A 25,598-nucleotide genomic window follows, 5' to 3' on the forward strand; every position below is an offset into this window, starting at 1 on the left:
TGCGTCACGTGGGTTTCAACGTCCGCTTCATCACGTGGGTTTAAGCTTTCACTTCGTCATCTGTTTTGCACGCGAGGGAAGGCAAGGCGGCGTTGCGGAGCGATTTCTCCGTTGCAAAGAACACTGCGTATAGTTGGTTATTTGGGTTCTGGTAAGTCTTAAAGTTATCTCTTGTTGATTGTTACTTTAATACAGAGCGGCAATATTGGGAAGGGGGTATTTCTGTGTATTTTGGGGGGTGAGATTTACTTAAAGTACAGGTGGATTCAGTCGGTTTTGGGCTTTTCTCGTGCAGATGTGCGATTTGCCCGTGGGAGATGTGTTTTATGGCGTGGGGCTGGGCACACACAGTGCGTTCCTCCCGTCCCAATGGGACTTCCACTGTACCAGTGAACAGTACAGGGAACGACTAGTAAGCCTCCCCGATGGAGGGGGTTGCAGGATTTGGTATGTCCAGCAGATGGGGATATGTGTTTTATGCAGACATAAGTACGAATTACCAGCATTTCAGTTCTTTATTTCTCCTGCATGGGGGGGGGGGGGTGCATTTGGAATTCCCCGGGGAGGGGATTGTGCATTTACCCCTTTGCAATGTGTGCAAGAGAAGGCTAAACGTAGGCCTTGTATTGCTTTCGTTATCAACCACACATTGCACGGGCAGGCAGGTATTTATTTGTAAGGCGCTTATTCATCTCGGCGAAGCGCCTGGTATATTTGATATTTTTATTTACATCGAGCTCATCCACAGGTGTTTCACAGTGGGAAGGGAGGGGAAGGGGGGAGAACACAAGACCGATGGGTTTGTTTATCCTATTTTGATTTTAGTTGCACTAACAGCGGATCTTTGTGTGTCTTCTTGGCTGGTATCCCCATCCTCGGCTCCACCCACCCCCAAATAGAAGTGCTTTATGGCCGTGCGGCCGCACACGCCTAGGGAATTTCATGGCAGATTCGGCTGCCGCCATCTACCACCTTATACAGTGGTGGAAAGGAGAACAATTTGGGGGCCGGGGGTCCCCACAAGGGCCGGGTGAGGGCGAAGGTTAAGGGGGCGGTTTGGGGGCGGAGCTGGCATTTGACCTCCGATCAAAGGAAATGTCCAAAATAATAGTTTTAAACGTCGAAATTTCTTTCATGCTGTTGCTTTTCCAAACTATATATCAATTCCACTTCCATGGCACTGGTGATGTTACTTTACTATGTCAATAACAGTTTTGACCAGTGTTGCTGAGTAAATATTCTTTAAAATGCACAATTTGCATCCCATTTTATAATTAAAAAAAAAAAACATCCCCCCTTGAGTACTATTCAAACCGGGTTAGAAAAGCAATGAATTGCCATTTACAACTGGGCCACTTTTTCATTGGTGCCCGAGACAATTTTATGGCCCAGTCAGACCCGCACATGTACACGGGAGCAAACCGTACCAGCCATCTGTACACCTAAACTAACAGCAATGTTAGTCTACACTGTGATCTTAGCTCCTGCAGAGCAGTATTTTAAGCAGGCTGTGAAAGAATTGTTAAGAGCAATTACTCTAGTTAATGGTGAAAGAGCAGATAGTCTGTGGGGAAACCATGATTTAATTGTGTGAACAATTTTTTTACAAAAAGAAGCAATTCAAGTTCTCCAGTGCATTTGCTTAGTTATGAAGTTCATTAGCTATGTAGTCGCGTCTTTACTCTCTCATCAGCTTCGACAAACAAGTGAATATTTCTTTATCGGTCAGATCCTTTTTGTCACTTATGCGACCAGGCCAATCATTTTGAAGAAACCCACCACTGCGATGACCCAGTTCGTCTTTTCACCGCTTATTAAGCGGGCCCACCATTCCTGTTCATCATAAACATATACGTTAATAAGCAGCTGGCCTAGCCATGTGGATCTTTATTTTGAGAGGCCTGTACAGGATAGGAGATGCCTTCTTGTCTCGATTTGATTATCTTGGGTGCAGAAGCGGCATTTGTTTGAGTCCACCTGTCGTCTGATCGCTAAGATCTCGTTTGTGCTGATTAAGTTCAGGTGAATTCTCATGAAACTTGCTCTTAGAGCTTTGTCTGGGATTTTCATGCGGTATGGTATAATCTTTACTTTTTTTGGATTATATGGCAGATCCTTTGTCAGGCTGCATTCAGAGTCTGTATCCAATCCATTTCTAGGATCTTTTTATTGACTTTCCCTGGATTGGCGAGGAGGTCCTTTTCTGAACTTCCGATTTTTTTTTTCTTCTTTTTTTTTCTTTCTCAATAAGCTCATGTTCTTCTCCATTTTGTGAGCATTTGGTTTTCATCGTTCAACATTGCTCTGTTGATTATCTCCAGAATTGATTTCGCAGCCAGTTGAATGATCTTCCTGTATAGCATCAGACCGCTTCTTTCAACGCTTTCAGGGAGGACAAACTCAGTTCATGTCAAATCAACACCATAGGAGTCGACTGTGGCAATGACAGCACTTGGCGCCATTAGCAACATTTTCTTTTACTTGAACCACACCCTGCACAGCTCCTGCAGCTCACCTCTGAAAGCAGTTGGGTGGCTGCATTGTGTGGGATAGTTTAAATGATAATGGGGGTATTTATTCATGCAATGTTTGTCGGATACAAGTATCCGACAAACATTGCATAAATCGGGTCGTGGTTGAGGACTTTAACTTCCTCTGGTGACCCTGTGCACCCTGCACAGGGTCACCAGAGGAAGTTAGTTTGCTTTTCCTGCAGCTGTGACCTGTATCAAAGTCCTACTGTGTACACGTAGGGGGGCGGAGCCATTGGAGTGCTCATGGCGGCAGTGAGCTGCTCCGCCCCTACTCTGTGCTGCCTCCTTTAAGTAACCCAGCGCAGAGCATGGGTTTGCGGCGGCTGACTGGCCGGATCCGGCTACACGCTTGGTACGGAATCTCAGATCCGGCGAGAGCCGGCCCAATGACCAGCGCTGCCGTTTGCGCAACACAGCTTTCGCTGTTAAAACAGCAATGGGCACACTACGACGGCATGCAGTTCCCTTGGTATGATTTCTGTAACTTTACTGCCTTTACGAGGTGAGGGGTTCTGAACATTGCAGGGAGATGTGCCTGACTTTACTGCTCAGTGCTGCCAGGCAGTGCATTGACCCAGTACCCCCCGCCCGCTCCCCCCCCAATATTTTTCTCTCTGTATAGGACCGACTTCCTTGATTTACCTGCGTTGTCTCACTGACTAGGTGCCTGCCCGTTGCTTTGCTAGTATACAGTGAAAATGCAAACGCCTATCTATTGCGAACAAGATAACAATGAGTATTTAGCCCTAAAAAAATAGCCATACTGTAGGCAGAGGTCTTCTATCCGTGGGCCGTGTGATCCAGGACAGCGAGAAAAGAGAAAATACATGCTCAGTCAGTGCAATGTGATTTTTGGGGGGGGGGTCGGGGGAATAAAAGCAACCTGGACGTGCGCTTTCCTGCATTTGGATCGCGTGTCCACGCTGCGTTGTTGCTTCCTGCTGGTGCCGCCAGCGTCTTATTGCCTGGTAAGGGATGCCGCTTCTCAGCTCAGACTGCTGCCGCACAGTTGGAGGGAGTGCCGGGAAGCAAGCGTTTCAGGTCTTTGTCGGTCCCTCTGCTTCCCTCTCTCCCTTTGGACCCACAAAGACAACGCGTGGGGAAAGGTGAGCAGGGGGGCCGGATCACTGCCATGCTGGTTCCCCCTGCACCCCTCTCCCTCTGTGCCCCCACCTTGCTTGGCCATGGGGGAAGAGGCGAGCAGCGACGGAAGCACGCATTTCCAGTGTTGTATGCTATCCAGCTCGCCAGCAATCTGCTGTGGGGGAGCCAGATATCATACAACACCCCCTGCTTTGGCTGTCCCTCTGCCTCGTCAACCCTCTGGTCCATGGGATGGCGCTGGCTGTGTCCGAGATCATTTGCCAAGCAGCATTAAAAGTGACGTCTGTTTGGTTCCACCTATCTGTGAATCTGCATTTTCAGATATGAACGTGTAGGGGAGGACCGGCCACAAGGCCCTCCTCACCTACAGCCTTCTCCCCAGGTGAGGACCATGACTCAGTGGGCGTCCCCTCATGCCACCCGGGCCCAGGTGGAGGAGGGTTCACCCGCCGACGACATTGCCCACACTTATCCCTTCCTTGCATTTACCAAAATTCAGTCAGGCCTAGAAGCCATCTTGTCCAGCGAACATGGCGTGAGTTCAGCACACTGTAACGAGGCCCCCACCTTTGGAGGGCCTTTCATGCATCTCTGCCGCCTCAGCAGCCCTGGCAGATCCGCTGCGAGCGCGTTCCCATGAGAAAGTCGGAGATGAGCTAAACCCGAGATGCCAACACGGCAACATTCTATCATTCACAATGTAATATTGCACCCCGTATGACCCAGACCGCGAGGCCGGGGTAACGGGGAGAAAAGCTGAAGCATCACTATCTGAAGAAAGTAGAAAACAACTCAAGTATTGGTATTAATGAACTACCTCTGTTTAAAATGTGAATAAACTATAAAAATGTAACGTTATATGATATCCCTCCAGGTCTGGACTAATGCTGCTATAACCACGGAGAAAGATGTTGACCAAACGTGTAACCTCTATCTGTAAAAGTGTTTTTTTCAATATTATGTAGAAACTTGAACTCATATATGTTTTCTTAATCACCCAAAGCGGCGAGCATCAATCTCTGTAGGCCATAACCTAGATATCCCTTGTATAACGTCTAATGTATATAAAATACGCGCACAAGGTAGTGAATGTAATGTTAGGTAATGAAAAGGTACTGAAACCGACTGTATTAAACAAACGTATAGTGAAATTGATAAATATATATATTGATGCATATGTGTGTGTCTAAAGTAACGCCGAAATAAGACAGAACAGTGTAAAACTTCTGCATTCACTGATCAGTAACGCACGAGGAAAATACCTTTGTGGATATATGCAAGGCCATTCCCTCTGCCACCCTACCAAGCCTGCCAGATAAAAAGCTAAGACTTGTGCCGCGCTCCCTCACCTCCCCCAACCAAGCTGGCGTTACTTCAGAGAGTCAGAGGCCCCGGCACCGCAACCAAGGCCACAGCCCGCCACCTGTGTTATTTACAGCACGGTAATAAACCTACGTTTGAACCCACTGATCTACCAGCACCCTCTCATAAATCCCACAAACCCCCCTAGACCCCCCCCCCCCCAAGAATCCTGACCTCGTGCAAGGACGATCCCCATCCTTGGGACAAGACATAGAGACCCATTTATATAATAACTTCTAACGCGGCAGACAGTTATGTATCATTCGGCCCAGGCCCTAGAGCCCAGTCCCGTGACCTAAAATACCGGTCAATAGGACACAGGTAAATCTCACCCTAACTGACAACCACCAGACCTCTCACGAGGTGCATTCCTTGTGTGTTACATTTATTTTATAAGATAAACTATTAAACGATTTATTGATGAACTTAACTGTCGTTTCTTGAGTAACTGCAGTGTGCATGGCCTAGGGCAAACGAGACAGGGAAGGTATTCGTCATTGTCACAGGCTGCCCCAACGTACCAACACCGCGCGGATGACCTCAAGCTGGCCTGCCAGGCCCAACCCAACCCACGAGGATGACCAGTGACGTCTTCACGCCAAGACCAACCACGCTGCAGCAACACCTATAGTTAGTCGACGCCACCCAATCCCAATTAACTTGTGCCCCCTATAGTGTTTAGGTGTTGATGACGTTCTTTGTATTAGAAATACGCCTGTCTTTGCTATTGTCAGACAGAGCGCTCTCGGAGGTTGCAGAGTTCTTTGCATGCCTTATTTTTGGATAAACTCCCACTTACGCTCACCCGCACTCTGTCTTGGCCTTATTCCCACTACGGGAGAGTCCTTTATTGTCTCTCATTGCGGGGAGGATCGTGCTGAATTTGGGGGCGCTTCCTTTCAGTGGTGACCCCGATAGCGTGATATCTCCAAACTATTTTTCCTAACTTCTTTTTAAACGACCCCCTTGTGGCACGAGAATCTCCGGTCGAGAAGGGATACGCACGGTGAGCCGGCTCCGGGAGGCCGCCCGCCAACGGCGACCGGCACGATAAGAAGTGCGCACTCAATGAGAAAGGGTACGGGATCCCGATTGGAAAAAAATCCCCTTTGAGTGCCGCTCGCCGGAGCCAGGGGCTGACCGTTGAGTTACCGGTGACGCCGCCTGGACGGACCCAGTTTCGGAGAGTATCGGTTCAAGACGGGCACGTGAGTACCGAGTGCGAGTGATCGTCAAGGGGAAAAGAAGGGGAATTGTGAATAGAAGGGCGGGGAAAGGTAGAGGAGGAGAATAGCGGGGGTCTACTAAAGACGGGTCTTGAAACTTTCTTTATTCTTTCTTTTGCATATGGCCATTAGGAGTAAGAAATAAGTGAAGTGGTAGAAGTGACGGAAACCTAGCTCCGAAAGGGGGTGGAAGGCGGCGCCGCATAGTGCTATCTAAACTAGTACTGGGAATATATGAAGAAGTAAGAAATAAGTTATTGGTGTCTAGCAAAAGGAGACACCGGGAATATTTTTTAGTGATTGTGCTCTCTCTATTTCTTTTTTCCATTTCCACGGGGTAGGGGGTGAAAATGAGAAGGGTATAAAGTAGTTAGAGTTGTAGAAGAACTATAAAAAAGGTAGAACATCTTGAGGAGTGGGGACTCAGTAGTGGCACGTACAGACGTGAACACAGTAACATTAGCAGGAAAACAGGGACAGTTGGCTAGGGAGGAAAAAGACAAAGTGTGAGTGGAAAGCATTGTGAAGGGTGCGCGCACCGTATGAGTGTTGGAGACGAACGGGTGACCGCGAGGTGGTGCCAGAGAGTGTTGGCCCTAACTAGTACTTGATCAGTTACAAGTGAGATCATATGAGAGTGCCTGGGAATGGGAAGGAGATGAGCTATGGTGAGTGAGAAAGGATTTGTACAGTGCATAACAGTGGGTGATAATTTTTGAGAGGTCCGCTCTTGTCTGTGCCATAAAGGTATACATACGCATATCTACACCTAATCAAAAGTAACGAAGGTGAGCGCGGTAGTGCTAGCGATTTAGAGGATGGGGGCTGAAACTCCCTTGTCACACATTTGTAAGAACCTGCCGGGATATGCTGAACGAATAAATAAATATCATGATCAATGGTTAACAGAATTGAAAGGGGAGGGATTGCCCCAGATTTGGCCAGAGGGAGGGTCTTTTGACAAAAGTGTTCTTGATATGGTACGAACATGTATTCGCCTCAAGTATAAGGGGAAACAATGGCAGAATAGGAAGGAGATATTAGATCTCTGGAGATTGTTTGAGGAAGTACCCCCACCCAAAGCTCCGGCACCAAATATTGATTTACCTTCCACCACAGATAATCCACTAATGATCCCGCGAGAGGAAAAGGAACAGCTAAATACAGAACAACCTGCGGAGGTGATTACGTTGTACCCAATATTACCTAAACCAGCCCCTGCAGCAGGATATAGCGACCCTATTTATGTGCCTACCCCCTCGGCCAGTACACCACAAAGACCAACTGCACCCCCACCATACGAAAGCACCAGAGAGCGCGCCCAGGGAAGCACACAGAGGGTGGATATAGAGAAGCTAACGAGTGACTTAGAGTCGAGGCTTACAGTGGCAAGGGATGAACTCTCGAGAATAAAAGACATATGTGAACGCACAGCATGCGCCCCTACACAATCTGGAGGCACGTCTAGAGCGTCGAGCGAAAATAGACAAATTGAGGAGGGGTGGAAAAAGGGGGAAATACTGTTCAGAATTGAGGAAGAACCGACAAGAATAATAGAAGTGGGAGTAGCAGAAGGGAGCATTGGTGATGTGTCACGAGAAAGAGGGATCAGGGAGGATTTGTTATGTGATGTCAGAGGAGGGGTGGATGAGAGTGATAGATTGAGCATGGCAGTAGGAGGAGAAAGCGAGGAGATAGATGGTGCATGTTCACTAGGGACTATAGAAGATGAATGGATGGGACGACTAAGAAATAGGGTGGGGAAGATGGCGTCATTGGAGTCAGCAGCGACTAAGGAAAAGGAAGGTGCAACGGCAAAAGGGAAATTACAACTCCCATTACTCCACAGAGGGGGCGGAAGGCCAAACTATATACCGTGGGCTCAGATGGATAAGGCTAATTTAATGAAATTATTGCCTCAGCTGTCAGGAGGGGCGAGCAAGTGGATATATGCATTTGAGAAACATACCGCCGGTATACCGCTGGCAGTAGGCGATGTAAAAAGCCTACTAGTATCGGCAGTAGGGGACCAGGCAGACAGAGTATGGGCTAAAGCTGGGTTTCCGGCTGTAACTTTAGAGTGTGATCGCCATGATGGGGCTTCTTTTAACACTGTGCGAGCAAGGGTGTGGGACGCACTGCGGGAAACCTTCCCAGATACCCCTGATTTGCAGTCAGTAATGCAATGTACCATGAATGACGGGGAGGACGCTATGGATTACATTCTCCGGGTGCAGGAGATGTGGAGAGCGGAAACGGGTACGCCCTGGCACCAATCCACATCCCTATTTTATTTCATCATTAAGAGAGGGCTCCCAAAGGAGGTGCAGAAGGCACTTGATAAAATAGCAGGTGTCGAGGCGAAAGGGTGGCCAGAGATCCAAAGTATAATAGTACACCATTGTAAACGGATCAAAGAGAGAGAGAGGGAAGTAGCACAGAAAAGATTGGCAGACGAGGCAAAGTTAGTGCAGTCCAAACTGGTGAAGGTCGCAGCAGCGGTAGCAGGGCTCCCACTCATAAGGGAGGGAGAAGAAGGAGAGGAGGGACAAATAGCAATACAAGGAAGAATTGCAGCGAATTGGGCAGGACAAGGACAACGGCAGTGGACCGAGCAGGAGCAGAACGGAGGTCCAACGTGGCAAGAGTGGGCCCCAAGAGGGGGAAGAGGTGGGTACAGAGGTCGAAGAGGAGGACAAGGGTATGGAGGAATGGGAGGAAATGGGTGGCAGGGTCCAAGGGGTCCGCAGGGGAGTTGCTGGAATTGTGGGAGATGGGGGCACTACTCAAGAGAGTGCAGGAGCAGACAAAACAACGGGTTCCAAGAGTTAGAACAGTACGGACACCCCCACCCAGGGAGCCCCTACGGTCTCCCCATGGGACAATTTCAGCCACCAGACAATGTAGGACAAAGGAGCAACGCACACCTACACGGACATCAGTACAGAACACAAAACCACCCACAGAATAATGACCATGTGCAATACACGCCAGGTAACACTTTCGCCACAGCAGCTCATGGAGCGCCTGCCCCCGCACCTTACAGTGGAGTGTCAGTAGTTTCGGGGAACATTTTTGATCAAGGGGGGGCAATGAGACACCCCGCATAGGACAGCCCACAGAGAGCACTTGCGTGTCCAGTACTATCTACGACCCACAATGCATCAGAGGAACCATTGATAGGAGCGCAGATAGGAGACAAGCAGTTCATATTCATGGTGGATTCGGGAGCGGAGAAATCATGCATTAGGGAGGGCCGGTTCCCGTTATCTAATAGAATGTTAGAGACGCAGGGGTTCTCTGGGGCTGTAATTGAAGTTCCTTACACAGAGGTATTGGATGTGACAGTGGGGGGTAAAACAGTGAAAGCACCCTTACTGTACTATGAAAACTCTCCCATTAATTTACTGGGGAGAGATCTCCTAAGCAAACTAAACATGACAATATCATTCACAGGGAGCGGTATCGTATGTTCGACACCAGGAATATGCCCCCTCCGCATACTAGCAGTAATACATGGCCACACAATCACGCAAGAGATCAGAGGGGTACCAAGAAACGAGGAGATGTTTGTTGAAGGTATGAGAACATTGGCTCTCATAGTACCAGAACTAAAAAGGGTGGAGTGGAGGATCCCAGCAGAATTTCTTTTTCGTCCCATAGCAAGCCCCGACACTGCTCTTGGGTCAGTGCTATCGTTGGATTTGCACGCAGTACACGTATCCGCAAACAGAATATGTGTGATTGGCATTGACATGGAAGGGTGTGAATGGCGGACAGTACTGTGTACAAATGCAAACATCCCACTGAGAGAGCTCTCAGACGAGGAGCTATTTTCTGACACAGAGAGATGGCGAAATAGTGATGGAACTAGCAATGCCCTGCGACATTGTAGTTACAGCCAGAAAAACTAAAGTTGAATTAATGGCGGTAGTAGGAGCACCACATACATTTTTTGATGAGGACATGAGTTCAGTGCCCACTAACCTATGGACAAATGGCCCCCACGATGTGGGGTTACTACATGGGGTTCAGCCTGTGGTAATAAAACTAAAACAGGGAGCAATACTACCCCGGGTGAAACAATATCCCCTGTCACGCGAAGCAGAAGAGGGGATCAGCGAGACAATAGATGCACTACTAGCACAAGGAATAATAGTGCCCTCAAACTCCCCATGCAACACATGCATTTACCCAATAAAAAAGGCTAAGGGAGGTTCATGGAGGATGATACAAGATTTACGCCCACTGAACGATGTGGTACTGAAGGAGTTCCCTTTAGTCCCGAACCCGGCGACAATACTGTGCAACATTCCAAAAGCAGCATCACACTTCACAGTAATTGACTTAAAAAATGCATTTTTCTCGATTCCCTTAGCAGAAGAGAGCAGGTACTTAACAGCATTTACGTTGGGGGGAAGGAGGTTCGAACACTGCAGACTACCGCAAGGATATTGCGAGAGCCCCAGCATATTTAACAGGGTACTACATGAAGAACTGGGGAATTTGTCTATAGAAAGCACAGTGATCCAGTACGTTGATGATTTGTTGGTTTGTGCACAAACTGAGGAAGAGTGTAGAAAGGACTCAATAACACTCCTGACATTATTGGCCAATAAAGGGTACAAGGTGGACAAGGGGAAGTTACAATACTGTCTGACAGAGGTCTTATACTTGGGTCAGCTGATATCAAAGGATGGCAAGCGAATTATACCAGACAGGGCACAGGCGATTAGAACAGTTGGGGAGCCCAAAACAGTAAAAGAGATGCAGAAATTTCTGGGTATGTGCAACTATTGCCGAGCATGGATATTGGACTATGCGGCGTACACAAGGCCCTTGTTACAGGCACTGAAAGAAGCACAACAAGAACACAAACACATAGAGTGGACAGAGGAAATGAACACAGCATTCAACTCACTAAAAGAGTTGATATCAAGCGCTCCAGTACTGGCAAACCCAGATTATGGACGTGAATTCTTCCTATTTTCACACTGCAAAGGAACACTGATGACCGCAGTACTGACACAGAAAACATCGTTAGGGCACAAACCACTTGCTTACTATAGCGGCACCCTAGACGCAGTAATGCAAGGTCATTTCGCGTGCGAGCAATCCCTAGCTGCAGCCGCGTTCGCGATTGAAAAAAGCGCCACAATAGTGATGGGCTGTCCGGTGACACTGTTTGTGGAACACTCACTTTTTGCAATATTAGAGCGATCAAAGAGCACATTGACAACACAACGCGCCACAGCATATGAAATAATACTGTCCAGCGCTAACATCCATATAGTAAGATGTAAAACAGTGAACCCGGCCACATTCATCACGGAGGCATGCACTGTAGAAGACATGCAGAACCACAACTGCGCCACGTACACAGGTAACGAAGGTCAGGATCAAGTGATTTTTGAAAACGCCCTGAACGAGGGTGAGGTGTACTTTGTGGACGGGTCAGCATCAATAGACATGGAGACAGGAGAGAAACATGTGGGTATGGCAGTGGTACGATTAGAGGAAGATGAATACGAGATACTAGTACAACACCGCCTCCCATCACACTATTCAGCGCAAGCTGCAGAACTAATAGCGCTAATAGAAGCATTGCATGCCGCCAAGGGGTGCGCAGTGACCATATATACAGACTCAGCATACATGACAACAACAGTTCACGGCGGGTTGGCCCGGTGGGGGCGGAGGGGGTTTCGGCGAGCAGACGGAACGCCGGTTCAGCATGCAGAATTATTGAAAGAACTGATTGAGGCCCTGCAAGACCCCACGGCAGTGGCCATCGTAAAATGCCAAGCCCATACCACAAATACAGATTTTATATCTTTGGGGAACGCGGCAGCAGACGACGCTGCCAAAGCAGCTTCGTATTTACAGAAGGGTGAAATAGGAGAGTATATGTTGCACCACACGGCAAGCCAAGAGGTCCCCACAGGATACAACATGATGGCCACACAGGAAATAATAGAGCTGCAAGAGGGAGCAAGTGCAGAAGAAAAATTGCTGTGGACCAAGAGGGGATGCAGCAAATCGCCGACTGATTTATTGTGGCGACAAGAGAGTTCAGGAAAAGTGGTAATGCCAATTACGTTGTTAGAGATAGCATTTCAACAACTACACTTTCCCGCACACAACACAAAGAAACACATAATGGCGGAGATACAAGAAGACTGGTTTGCACCGTGCCTGCAGGAACACGTCACCAGGATGGCTTTAGAATGCACGACATGTCAGATTTACAACTCAGGAATGACATTGCGCACACTAAGAGGAACAATACCAAAGCCAAATGGCCCGTTCAGAGAGCTCCACATTGATTATGTAGATATGGGAGAAAGGTGTAACGGGGCTCGCTACATGATTGTGGTTGTATGTCCATTCTCAAGGTGGGTGGAGGCGGGCCCTTGTGCACGACCTGATGCGAAGGGCGCCGCGAAGTTCCTAGTACGGGAAGTGTTTCCGCGCTGGGGAATTTGCGACGTTATTCGCTCAGATAACGGAACGCATTTTGTTAATGAACTATTTAAAGAAGTGACTACGCTACTGGGAATAAAGCACAAATTATGTTCGATTTATCATCCTCAAAGTAATGGCGTTGTGGAAAAAATGAACGGTTTGTTAAAAAGCAGACTGTCAAAATTGTGTTTTTCTCTTAAAAAGACCTGGATGTACTGCCTGCCTTTGGCTTTGTTCGAGTTACGAAATCAGCCAAGTAAGGACCACCATTTGTCCCCACACGAGATCGTCACGGGAAGAAGAATGCACACAGCGCATTCGCCTCTCCGTGAGCGTTCTGATGCACACAGAAGCGCAGCAATATTAGGAGAGGAGTTCACAGAGTACTTGAAAAAACTGACACGGGCAGCGCGCGTAATTGCAAAGCAACTAGCCCCCCCCTCTACAAGAGAGGAGGGGAACGCGATTGAGTTAGAGAGGTTGCCTGAAAAGCCACTACAGCTAATGCCTGGTGACCTTATATATGTCAGAAGTTTTGTGCGGAGGTGGAATGCACCACGTTTCCATGGCCCCTATGAGGTAGTGTTTTGCACGCCCACAGCAGTAAAGGTGAAGGGCCTGCGATACTGGGTGCATTTGACAGACGTACGTAAAGCTTACAGCGCTGCGGAGAGTGAGGTGCAGGACGAGGCACAGGCAACAGCGGACGATGAAGTGGTGCAGAATGAATGATTGGAATTTTGTGTGCATTACGTGATGAACAGTGAACGCGACTGGCGCGCAACAAATGTCCTGGACTAAACATGTACATGTGTATATGTAAATTTTTGATTACAACTTTTGAAGGTTTTTTGCGTGAGGTTTTTCCTGTGTTCTTGAAGATGTTTTTTTTGTTGTTGTTCTCAACTGTCATTTTTTATATATTAAGTAATGTACGAATAATGGTGATTGAAAGGCTACCTTGTCTGTCAACACACCCCCTCCCTCACCCAATCCTATATTTTGTCAACGAAAGGTCACAACGTTGGAAATGTTTACATGCTTGTACTTAATGAACTTTTGTGTCTCAAACAGGATTTATCATGGCATCGAATGGGCAGCCTGCAACTAATAGATGTGTTAGATTTAGAGAAATGTTAGTAGCTAGAGTGACATATTCATACGAATGTGGTTTATCAATGTGTGTTATTGTGTTCTTCATCTCAACATTTTGCCTGCTAACACATTGGGTGATAGCGTTCATCTCTACCGAGATGAACGAGGGGGGAGAGGGGAATAACACCACCCTTGCCCCTGGAACGAAAACAATTACAACTGTGGGTATTAAAGAAGGTGATTTTTTGGTCTGGGATGGATCACACTTTGTATGGGGATACTATACTACACCACCCACTGCTGTCCTGTCACAATCAAGAAACGAAGATGTAAATAATGACACAATGTCCCTACCTGAAACATATAACAACCACACGACCCTTCCCGCCCCGATCCCAAACAGCGATCTCTTGTTTATTAAGGAAGATGGAAAAGTAATTATGATGACAGAACACAAGTCCCTATATGAAGGATTGGAAAAGGGGGGTGGGAAGGAGAAAGGGGGGCCTGTTTCTTCACCTACTGTAACTAAAAGGTACAGAAGGAGGGAGAAAAGTAGGCGGAGAAGAGAGACTGGTGGAAAGGGGTATGATGAGTATTATGGGCTAGGGTTAGACAAAATGGAAGACCCACGACACCCTCACCAAGCAAATAAATGGTATGCAGATATGAGCACAACAGCCAAACAGACAACCAATGAGAGCTGTTATGTCTGCTCGCTCATCCCCCATGCATCAGGCACACCTAAAGTGTTATTACCAAGAGAATTGCCCATTGTGGATGCCCAATGTCTCCTTCATCTCACGCTGTGTAGAATAAAGAACACTTTTCAAGCACACGATGTCTCTTTCCGGATGATACAGAACAACAAAACATGCTATTCACAAGCGTCTGGAGTGGTCTTTCTTAAAGAACCTTTCTTTGCGATACAAGGGACACTGTTTTCCGAAAACAAATGGAGAGATGAAGAAGTACTGTGTAAAGCGGAAGCACTGAAAGGTGTCCAACCGGACAAGCTGCGGTGGATGGAAAGAACGTGCTTGCCAATATGGAAGGAACACATCCCTAAACTAACATGGGTAACAGCGATGGAGAAACCCTTCAAGCTACAAAGTGAAATACAAAACGAACTATGTTTCAAGGGAGAAGGAAAAGTGGCAATGGGAACGAATAAGAACTGTAACAAAACTCTCACCATCCCAGACATGAAAAAAGGAACAGCAGCACTAATGGACACATACTGGGTATGCGGAAACAAGGCGTACTTGCACCTTCCCCAATCATGGAGTGGCAGCTGCTCAATGGCCACTTTGCATTCAACCCTAATGGTGATTCCAGAAAGCCACATTGACAGAAGTAAAATGATGCAAGGAGACTTGAACCAGGATGTGGCTTCTCCAACTACACAAGCACACCTTTATGTCCTGTCCTCCGGAGGGAAAGGAGAAGAGCTCTCACGGAACAAGCGAGCTTCGAACTACATATCGCAAGCATCATCTGATTTATTGGCACAGATCCCAGACAGGTATCGCCTGTTCAGCTCCGTGGAAACATTTTTTGCCTCGTTAGTTTCAAGTGTCCAAGCAAGAGCAAATGCAAAATGGCTCCAGATCACACGGTGGGAACTGATCCAGTTGGCCAATGACACTGAAGAAGGGTTCAACATAATAAAGGTGGAACTACGAGCTCTGCGACTAATGACCATGCAGAACAGGTATGTTCTAGACCTGTTAACAGCGATCGATGGAGGTGTTTGCCGAAAAATAGGAAGTGCGTGCTGCACGTTCGTACCTTCCGAAGACGCAGAAAATGGGTCCCTGTCCCACGTTATTGAAGCAGTACATAACCTGGGCGAGAAGATGAAAATGGAAGGTGGAGCTGAGGATAGCTCATGGTTCGACAATATCTTCTCTTGGGTTCCCTCATGGCTTGGAATGACAATGAAGTTCCTGATACCAATAGTGGTGATCCTCCTTGTGGTGTTCTGCTTGTGCCAGGTGGGCCTCCGATGTTGTGCTAACGCAGTCCCTAACGGTGCAATGATGATGGTGACAATGGGCAACTCTGGTGGTACAATTAAGGCAACACAAGAAGTACATGTACAGACAGGAACAGATAACACTCCCAGGTACCAGTTAGTGCCTATGTGTCGTGATAAGTTCATAGTAGATAAACTATGGCACACCACTATCAAAGAACCACGAGACGTAGAACTGGAATGGTATGAGGAGGTCTGGGTAGATCTGGAAGAAACTGGCGACTGTATATATTTAACCTGTACACCAGACGAGTATGCCAGGAGAGGTGAGAGTTTAAGGGGGGTGTGCAGAGCATGGATGCCTAGAAAAGGAACCCCTGCATGGGATAACGCAGTGATAGAGGAGCAAGAATGTAGAAGATTGGAAGAGCTAAAGAATTCGTTACTTTAGTAACGAAAGGGGGGAAATGTAGGGGAGGACCGGCCACAAGGCCCTCCTCACCTACAGCCTTCTCCCCAGGTGAGGACCATGACTCAGTGGGCGTCCCCTCATGCCACCCGGGCCCAGGTGGAGGAGGGTTCACCCGCCGACGACATTGCCCACACTTATCCCTTCCTTGCATTTACCAAAATTCAGTCAGGCCTAGAAGCCATCTTGTCCAGCGAACATGGCGTGAGTTCAGCACACTGTAACGAGGCCCCCACCTTTGGAGGGCCTTTCATGCATCTCTGCCGCCTCAGCAGCCCTGGCAGATCCGCTGCGAGCGCGTTCCCATGAGAAAGTCGGAGATGAGCTAAACCCGAGATGCCAACACGGCAACATTCTATCATTCACAATGTAATATTGCACCCCGTATGACCCAGACCGCGAGGCCGGGGTAACGGGGAGAAAAGCTGAAGCATCACTATCTGAAGAAAGTAGAAAACAACTCAAGTATTGGTATTAATGAACTACCTCTGTTTAAAATGTGAATAAACTATAAAAATGTAACGTTATATGATATCCCTCCAGGTCTGGACTAATGCTGCTATAACCACGGAGAAAGATGTTGACCAAACGTGTAACCTCTATCTGTAAAAGTGTTTTTTTCAATATTATGTAGAAACTTGAACTCATATATGTTTTCTTAATCACCCAAAGCGGCGAGCATCAATCTCTGTAGGCCATAACCTAGATATCCCTTGTATAACGTCTAATGTATATAAAATACGCGCACAAGGTAGTGAATGTAATGTTAGGTAATGAAAAGGTACTGAAACCGACTGTATTAAACAAACGTATAGTGAAATTGATAAATATATATATTGATGCATATGTGTGTGTCTAAAGTAACGCCGAAATAAGACAGAACAGTGTAAAACTTCTGCATTCACTGATCAGTAACGCACGAGGAAAATACCTTTGTGGATATATGCAAGGCCATTCCCTCTGCCACCCTACCAAGCCTGCCAGATAAAAAGCTAAGACTTGTGCCGCGCTCCCTCACCTCCCCCAACCAAGCTGGCGTTACTTCAGAGAGTCAGAGGCCCCGGCACCGCAACCAAGGCCACAGCCCGCCACCTGTGTTATTTACAGCACGGTAATAAACCTACGTTTGAACCCACTGATCTACCAGCACCCTCTCATAAATCCCACAAACCCCCCTAGCCCCCCCCCGCCCCCAAGAATCCTGACCTCGTGCAAGGACGATCCCCATCCTTGGGACAAGACACAGAGACCCATTTATATAATAACTTCTAACGCGGCAGACAGTTATGTATCATTCGGCCCAGGCCCTAGAGCCCAGTCCCGTGACCTAAAATACCGGTCAATAGGACACAGGTAAATCTCACCCTAACTGACAACCACCAGACCTCTCACGAGGTGCATTCCTTGTGTGTTACATTTATTTTATAAGATAAACTATTAAACGATTTATTGATGAACTTAACTGTCGTTTCTTGAGTAACTGCAGTGTGCATGGCCTAGGGCAAACGAGACAGGGAAGGTATTCGTCATTGTCACAGGCTGCCCCAACGTACCAACACCGCGCGGATGACCTCAAGCTGGCCTGCCAGGCCCAACCCAACCCACGAGGATGACCAGTGACGTCTTCACGCCAAGACCAACCACGCTGCAGCAACACCTATAGTTAGTCGACGCCACCCAATCCCAATTAACTTGTGCCCCCTATAGTGTTTAGGTGTTGATGACGTTCTTTGTATTAGAAATACGCCTGTCTTTGCTATTGTCAGACAGAGCGCTCTCGGAGGTTGCAGAGTTCTTTGCATGCCTTATTTTTGGATAAACTCCCACTTACGCTCACCCGCACTCTGTCTTGGCCTTATTCCCACTACGGGAGAGTCCTTTATTGTCTCTCATTGCGGGGAGGATCGTGCTGAATTTGGGGGCGCTTCCTTTCAAACGTCATCAAATCGAAATTACGAACCCGCCGGACCGATGAGCATTTGAGTTGCTGTATCAAGTTATACAACAGACTACAGAGCACTGGTGGATGGCATGCAGTGTCAACCTTCACACTGAATGTCCCAATCATTTTCCTACATTGTGAAAGTCTTTCTATGAGAACTTCTAATAAATAAGAATGCAATAAAGAGATTTTCCAACTTATTAACATAATTGTGAAGGGATATGTTATTCCTTATATTTATAAAGGGGAAAATTACAGCTAAAAAAGTACAGTTCCAATGTTTATGAACAACCCCAACCCCTGATATAGCCTGCAAGTAGCTCTTGGCCCCTTACTGAAAGTAGCTCACGCCAACATAAAGTTTGGAGACCCCTGGTCTATTTTATATAGAGGGCACAATGCTTGTCATTTTCAATAAGTTGCCCAGACAGCTTTTTGCCAGTGCACAGATACCGGCTGGCATAGATTTCTCTTGTGTGGGGACTGTTGAGGTGTGGCTTGTGGGAAGCGCGTGTGACTTTCGCAGCATTTTTAATATTGCTTAATTCTGAAGCAGTATGCCAAGTGGCAAAGTTTTGTTTGGCTAGCATGAAGGCTGGCTAGGTTTTGAAGTGTGTGGCAGACTGTTTGAGCCGCTGTGTGGTACGGGTGTGCTGCACACACTGCCAGGTGTAGTCTCAGGCTGGGGGTGGTTGTAACGCCCTGATGAATGAGTTCTTCGATTCCTCTTTCTGGTGGCACAGGGTGCTTTGGGCTTAGATTTGTTGTTGTGATTCTACGCTCAGAGAATGGTTGCAAATATTGGCCATCCAAACTCTCATGATAAAGGGAGAGAAAAAGACTCCTCTAACCAACAGTGGACAGATGCCCGCCCCCCCCCCCCCACCCCCCGCCCCATCTATTTATTTCTCTTAACAATGCTTGCAACCTGATCATTGCTGAACACCAACCAACTAAAAAAAAAGTGGCATGTCCAGCAACTGAATTTGCATTAAAGGAGAGTCTCAACGCCCCCACCCCCTTTCAAACTGGGGAATATTGATGAGATTTGTGTAATGTGAAGTGTACAGGGCAGGTACTCTGAAGTTCAGGGTCAAAGCACCCCTAAAGAGGTTCTGTAAAGCTACCCCTCATAAAAAGCAAACTGTCTGGCATTCAAAGATTCATTTTGTATTGTAATGCTTTTGAATATTTTTTCACTGCTGGAAGTTACGGATGCTATACCCATGAGCTTTTTATGCCATTTATTTTTGAAGACCACGCAGATGATGGCCTGTTTACCCCCGTTTTACATTGCCTTTTTGGTTCACAGTAGGGCTAGTTGTGCCAGCCTTTATGTGCAGGGGACGGTGTTCTAATTTACCCCCCCCCCCATGACTCCTGCTCTACTCAATCTACGTTTAGTTTGTTCAACACTTTGGGGATTGGGGAAATCGCTACATGATTTAAAACTTACAAATGTAAGTTTCTGGGACTCGGGATTACTGCATGTTCTAGTTATCCTTATGTCACATTCTCTATATAGGTTGATGAGGTTCCCGGAGGGATTTTATTGCCCCTTCAATGCCATTTTTTTCCCCCAACCACTTGACCCCAGCAGTTAATTGAAGATAGTTTGCCTGTAAACTTTATTGAATGCTTGCTAGGGATAGTGATCCATGTCATTAATTTTGAAAATATCTTTTTTGATCATTGTTTTATGATCTGGGGTGAATGCTTTTTATGTTTTTTCTTCTTCTCTAATGATGGGACCAGTTCATTCTCATTAGATGTTCAGCTATTTTCATGCTTGTCTGGATTTTTAAGCTGCCTTGTTTATCAGAGGACTGGTGCGGTAGCGGGGGTTTGCTGACCTGGGCGTGAAAGAGTGCTGTTAATTGCTTTGCTATTTGAAAGCGGGAGGTCACTATTCCCTTAAGGAAGTGGTCTTCAAGCCTTCCTATGCTGACCCCCCCCCTTGAGTAAAATAATTTCTCCCCCCGCACCCCCGGGGGCTGGGTGGGAGGAGACATCTGACTCTTCTGGAGATAGTGCCTGGCTCATATTAGCAAAGGCCTTCCTGCTAAGGTGTAATATTGACGGTTCCCCCAGTAAAGATCACTTTGGTAATGGGTTCTGTCCCTGCATACCCTCCTATTTCCTGCATGTTGCTGTCTGCAAGCTGGGGCCCTCTATGGTTGATATGTCCGTTCAAGAAACTGAAACGGGTGCTTGTCTTTTAAAGGGCACACACAAAATGACTGCAGCATTCTAGGTACAAGAGCTCTGCAGTTAAGAACGTATTGCCTCTCCGGAACACCCACCTCTAATTTTGCAAACAGATGCAACTAGTTAAAGCCATAATGGGTGGAAGTCTTGGGAGGAAGTTAACCAAGCACCAATCACTCATAAATCTGGACACATCAGGCAGGAACATCCATAGCAAGCCCACTATAAATTAATGGTTTTGGGTAAAGACCTGGTTCACAAATACTTGGCGTATACTAAATTAACTTTTTTTATTTCTTCTTTTAGATAATAACTCAAATCATGGCACTCTTTGATTCCGACAATTATCTGCATTTGAAAGGATCGGGAATTTGAGCCTTTGCAATTCCTGGTGAAGTTAATTTTAAATTGCTGATAGAGGGTATCGATGAAAGTAGAAGAGAAATACGTGAAGAAAAGGATTTCAAGGCAGTCATGCTTTGTAATTAGGTAAGCACATTTTTTTTTTGTTTGGTTCATCTATTTGATGTTTGGGGGAGGAGGGTACATCTGACGTCCCTATGCGGAGTCGTTCCTTTTTTTCGCACATACAGATGAATGCTGCACAATGCCCACCTCATTTACAGCATCTCTTTCCTCTAGAGTAACTCTCTAAGTATAGAGTGCTATGGGTTGAATGCCCTCGGGGACCGTAGTCCAGGTCAGAGTATGTGTGCAGCTAGGACAGAGAATGGATTGGTATTGGCGAATCGCACTCTACCTCCTTAAAGTTAGGTATGCTGTCTTTTAGAATGAAAGTAAAACAATATCGGGTCATCTGTAGGTGAATTGTTTCGACCTTAGCTGTCTTCAAGGCCTTGAAATTGAACGCTTGGTATTGTGACCAGGTTTGGAAGTTGATTGTGAAAATATCTTGAACAATTTTCTGATGGTACTTGATGATAGATGTTTGTTTGTTTACTATTTATAATGCGCCGAAAAGCCCAAGGGTAACAAGGCGCAGCAGATACAAGAATTTGCAAGACTTAGTTACAGACAGGAAAATATATACAAGTATGAACACAGTAATAATAGCAATAAGCGGTAAATATAAACATATGGTTGAGTCCCGAGAGACCTGTGAATGGCTGGCGCGTTGTGCTAAAAGTTTTTAGTGGTGCTTGGACATCCTGGATTGGTTCCCCAAATGGAAATTCCTAAACTATCTTTTTTTTTTTTTATATACCTTACATGCAATCCTGAAAGTTTAGTCCACAGGTTGGGGAACCAATCTAGGATGTCCAAGGTAGAGCGTGATTCGCAAATACCAATCCGTTTTCTGTCCTATTCATTCAAGGTCTTTATAAGTAGACCATGCGGAATTGGTGACGCAGCTTGCTGCTATTTATAAATTATAGTGGTCACAGCACACTCTCAAGGGTATGTACCCATACACACTTTTATGTGTGCAGCTACACTGAGTTGTGGGTAGCTGCATGGGGAGAGAGGGAAAGCGCGAAGGAGAGCAAGAATAAGCAAAACCCCAAGGCGGCGGATAGGATCGCGCTTAAGGGGAGTCACCCCAGTGTACAGCTCAGGCAAAATGTTTGTTGTATTGGTAGTCACATTATGAAGTTTCAACTTGCCTTTTTCATACCCGCAGCCAAGAAACAGTATTAAGACAAAGGAAACATTTGATGAAATAACGAAAAGCTATAATTGAGGCTTTAAAAAGAAAGGAAGAGGAGAAAAAGCAGCTACTGGTGGAATCTGGAAAAAGAAGATGCAGTGAAAAAAAGAGAATTATATTGTAAAAGCTGATGGCTGAAAACGGACTATTCCAAAATGTATTAATGGCTGTTCACAAAAGTTGGAAAATCTAAGTCTTTTGGCAGGGATGGCTAGTGTTCTTCATTCCTCCTACATTCCTTCCTCAGAACCTGCCTCTTACTTCACCTGGACAATTGATAGACACAGCATTAAATCTGCAAATGTCTGTGTAATGTTGCAGTTCCTGGCGATGTAGCTGTGCAACAACTGCAAAATATTGGAATATAAAGTTACCTGTCAGTTGTCTGCTACAAATGTTTTGTTGGACAGATCTGATTTGACAAGCTGAACTCTATCACCACGTCTCCTTAACAGTGTGTTTTAGAGTATGACAGTCATGCCTGAAGTGACACCTACATGTTACCACACACCTGTGCAATCTTTCAGATTACGGATTAAAAAAAAAATGGAATTGTAACATCCCCACAACTGAGTTTGGTTGCTATGTCAGCCCCTGCTACTAATGTACAATGTTAATTGTAGCGCAAATGCTGCTCTGTGAAACTGAAGATGCAAGTGCTCTTGTGTGTAGAACTATTATAGTTGATCTGGTGAATTTGTAGGTTGGTGCCAACTTGTAAATGGTACATGTTTTTGTGCTATTGGATTTCTGTGGGGGGGGTCAGCTAATGTTTTCTTCGGTGTGGTGAATGGTCGAACTAATTGCTAGCTGCTCATAGTGATATTGGGTGAAGTGATCGGCAATCTTGTCATGCAGTTAGACCTTTAACGGATTCTGTTTAGGTCACTGAAAGTGTTTGTTTTAGTGCAGTGATTTGTAATTGTGGGAGTTTATTGGGTGTGATGCCATGTTAGCTAGAGGTGAGCTATGAAATGAGGGAGTTTAGAAGTTGGTTTGTGACATTGTGGGGTGGATTTGTAGTTTTGTATACTAAATCAGCAAACCTTAGTTAATGACATTTGAGTGCTCTAGCAAAGAAGGCAAGTAACGGCTGCAAATTCCATGTTTTCCAGTACACTATTCATAAGTCTAACCCTATAGTAATACCACCCATCTTACACACAAGGAATCAAAACCCTTTTCCTAAATCGTTTGAAAGAAACATCCTCCTGAAATTGTCTGCAATAATCGTTCACAATTTCAAACCCATCCTGAAGTTGTCATGAAGTCATCCTGGAGTAATACAAGATCATCACTGGAAGTAATCAGAACTCCTCTTGGAGTAGTTTCTGTGATAACTCTAGAGTCATATCATTTGAATATTTCGGCCTATACACATACTTCAGGATAGTTTTGGATGATCTCCCTGAACTAGCCATGGGGAGTCACCTGATGACTCAAGAATGATTCCAGGAAGATCTTCCTTTTTGACTTGGGATGTGCTTCTCCCCTCAAAGACTCCAAGTGAATCTCTGGATGCATGATAGGCTAGCCCCTACTGTTGGCAGTCTGCGCTCTCCAACACTCTATGGTTCCCAAAAGCATGGAAGGACATTTTTAGGTAAGTGGAAGTCCACCCTTTTGCGTTTGATCCTGTATCCAGCAGCTCGCGCCTTGAAACACTTGTGTATAGGCGCGTTACAAATGCCATATCATATCATAGCTCCTCTACATCATCTGTAGCTCTCGCACTGCTTGCATCTTCTAGACTGAAAGTCTTCACTTCTCTGTGAGAAGGGGTCACAATAATGCTATCTGAGGAAAGGGACCCTGTTGTGTGGAACAGTGCACTGCAGAGTGTGTATACAGTGCTCTTGGATCCGGGGTATCCTCCGTTTCTTCCCAGGAGTGTACCGCCTGGCATACTTGACCTTGAGGGATTGATGGGCTGGTTACCATGTGTTGGCAGCATGCCTCCTGATCTTGCTGGGCTAGTGTTTGTATGGGCGCTCCATTTAGGGGACTGAATCCTATGGTTTATGGCAAAGGGCCGGATCTTGTTCCATCATAGGGTCCCAGGGACCAGTATGGTTGGCCGTATAAAAGAGGGCTAAAAACTAGTGAAAAAAGGGTATGAAGGGGGCTCTGTGACTGCTAAACTCTAAGGAAGTGTCAGGCACCTGCACTTAATTAGGTTATGGCAGTGTTTGCCTAGTTCAGCACGCTTCCATTTCAAGACAAGCCCTACCCAGTTCAATGTTGTTGAATTCGGTTTGTTTACAATACTTCAGGACACGTATGTGCACCAAAGGTATATTTAATACCTTCTAAAATTATAAAATAAAGTCTTTGGGGGATCACAATTATTCGGTATTATCAGGCGCGGAGACGTACCTAAGTGTGGAGGCCAGTGGACAGAGCGTGCCACGAAAAGTGCTCCTTATCGGCGAACCCCTTGTGCCGACGGTTGCATCTGGGGGGTCAAACTATGGTCGTCCATTCCAAGATGGCCGCCATCCTTTTCCACCCTATGCAGTTTACTTCCCATCCGAGAAACGGGCCATAGCAACGGCCCGCCTACTCTCCTTTACGTGCTTACTACGTCATCATTGTGGCTTTCAGGAGCAATTTTAGCGAGTGGGAAGGTTCTGGGTTGCCGGTAAAAGGGTAACCGGGATGTGCATGCCTTTGGCTTGCAGTTGTAGCGGTTAGGGTGGGTATTTTAACACTAGATGGAACTCGGGGTGGCTCTGGGCCTCTGGCTGCAAGAGCAGCAGGAATCGTGGGAATACTTTAGCTGCCGGTGTTTAATCTCCAGGACCAGGCTCACTTGGATACCCCGCCCACCACAGATAGCTACAACCATACAAACAGCGTAAAACTGAAATTACAGCGTGCTAGCCCCGCTCCCTCCTCTCAACAGCGCTGTTCCAGGGATTGGGTAGTGGCGGTGTTCTGTAATATTTGGTATCCCATACCGATCCGGTATCCCCTGGTCTTCGGCTCATCGCTGATTGGCTGTATTACGCCTGAGCAGTGGCCCCTCTTCCGAGCTGTCACAGACATAAGCAGCAGAGCACTGCGCGAGCACGTTGCTGTAATAGATAAAAACACTGTTCATTCTGAGAGAAAGCTTTGCATTAAAACGCGAGGCTGCCTCTGAAGATGAGGAAGCCGCTGATGTAAAGCTTTCTCTCAGATTAATAAACAGTCATTAATCTATACCGACAACGGAACGAAGCTCGGCATTGCATAAACTTTAACTTTTCATTAAAATACGAGGCTTCGACGGAAGCCATTAACGACTCGTTACAGTTCATGAAATGTCGAGCTGCGGTTTGTGATAATAACAAGACAGTTACATCTAACCGATATGATTTTGTCATGAAGATGTATATTACTGCAAGTACATGGTTTTTTGTATGATCTTTGTAAAAGTTGATGTATGTACCCCCTACGCACCCCTCTATGCAGTGTCAAGCAAAATAAAATAACGTTTTTTAAAAAAAAAGACAGTTACATGTTATGAAAAGCCTCCCTATATTATCCTGTATTCAGCATTGC

At 46.3% G+C, this 25,598-nt stretch overlaps 1 protein-coding gene and 1 long non-coding RNA gene across 2 annotated transcripts in view; one reads left to right on the forward strand and one right to left on the reverse strand.

Moving 5' to 3' along the window:
• Positions 1–25,598, reverse strand: part of LOC138452946 (phosphatidylinositol N-acetylglucosaminyltransferase subunit Q-like) — a 718,081-nt gene that overhangs the window by 605,585 nt on the left and 86,898 nt on the right. The window lies entirely within an intron of this gene.
• LOC138452950 (uncharacterized) lies at positions 31–25,545 on the forward strand. Its single transcript, XR_011260332.1, has 3 exons — positions 31–151; positions 20,690–20,872; positions 22,026–25,545. It is a non-coding gene; the product is annotated as an uncharacterized lncRNA (long non-coding RNA).

Source organism: Ambystoma mexicanum, chromosome 4p (genome assembly GCF_040938575.1).
Source record: "Ambystoma mexicanum isolate Mex_15411 chromosome 4p, UKY_AmexF1_1, whole genome shotgun sequence".
Taxonomy (NCBI): Eukaryota; Metazoa; Chordata; class Amphibia; order Caudata; family Ambystomatidae; genus Ambystoma; species Ambystoma mexicanum.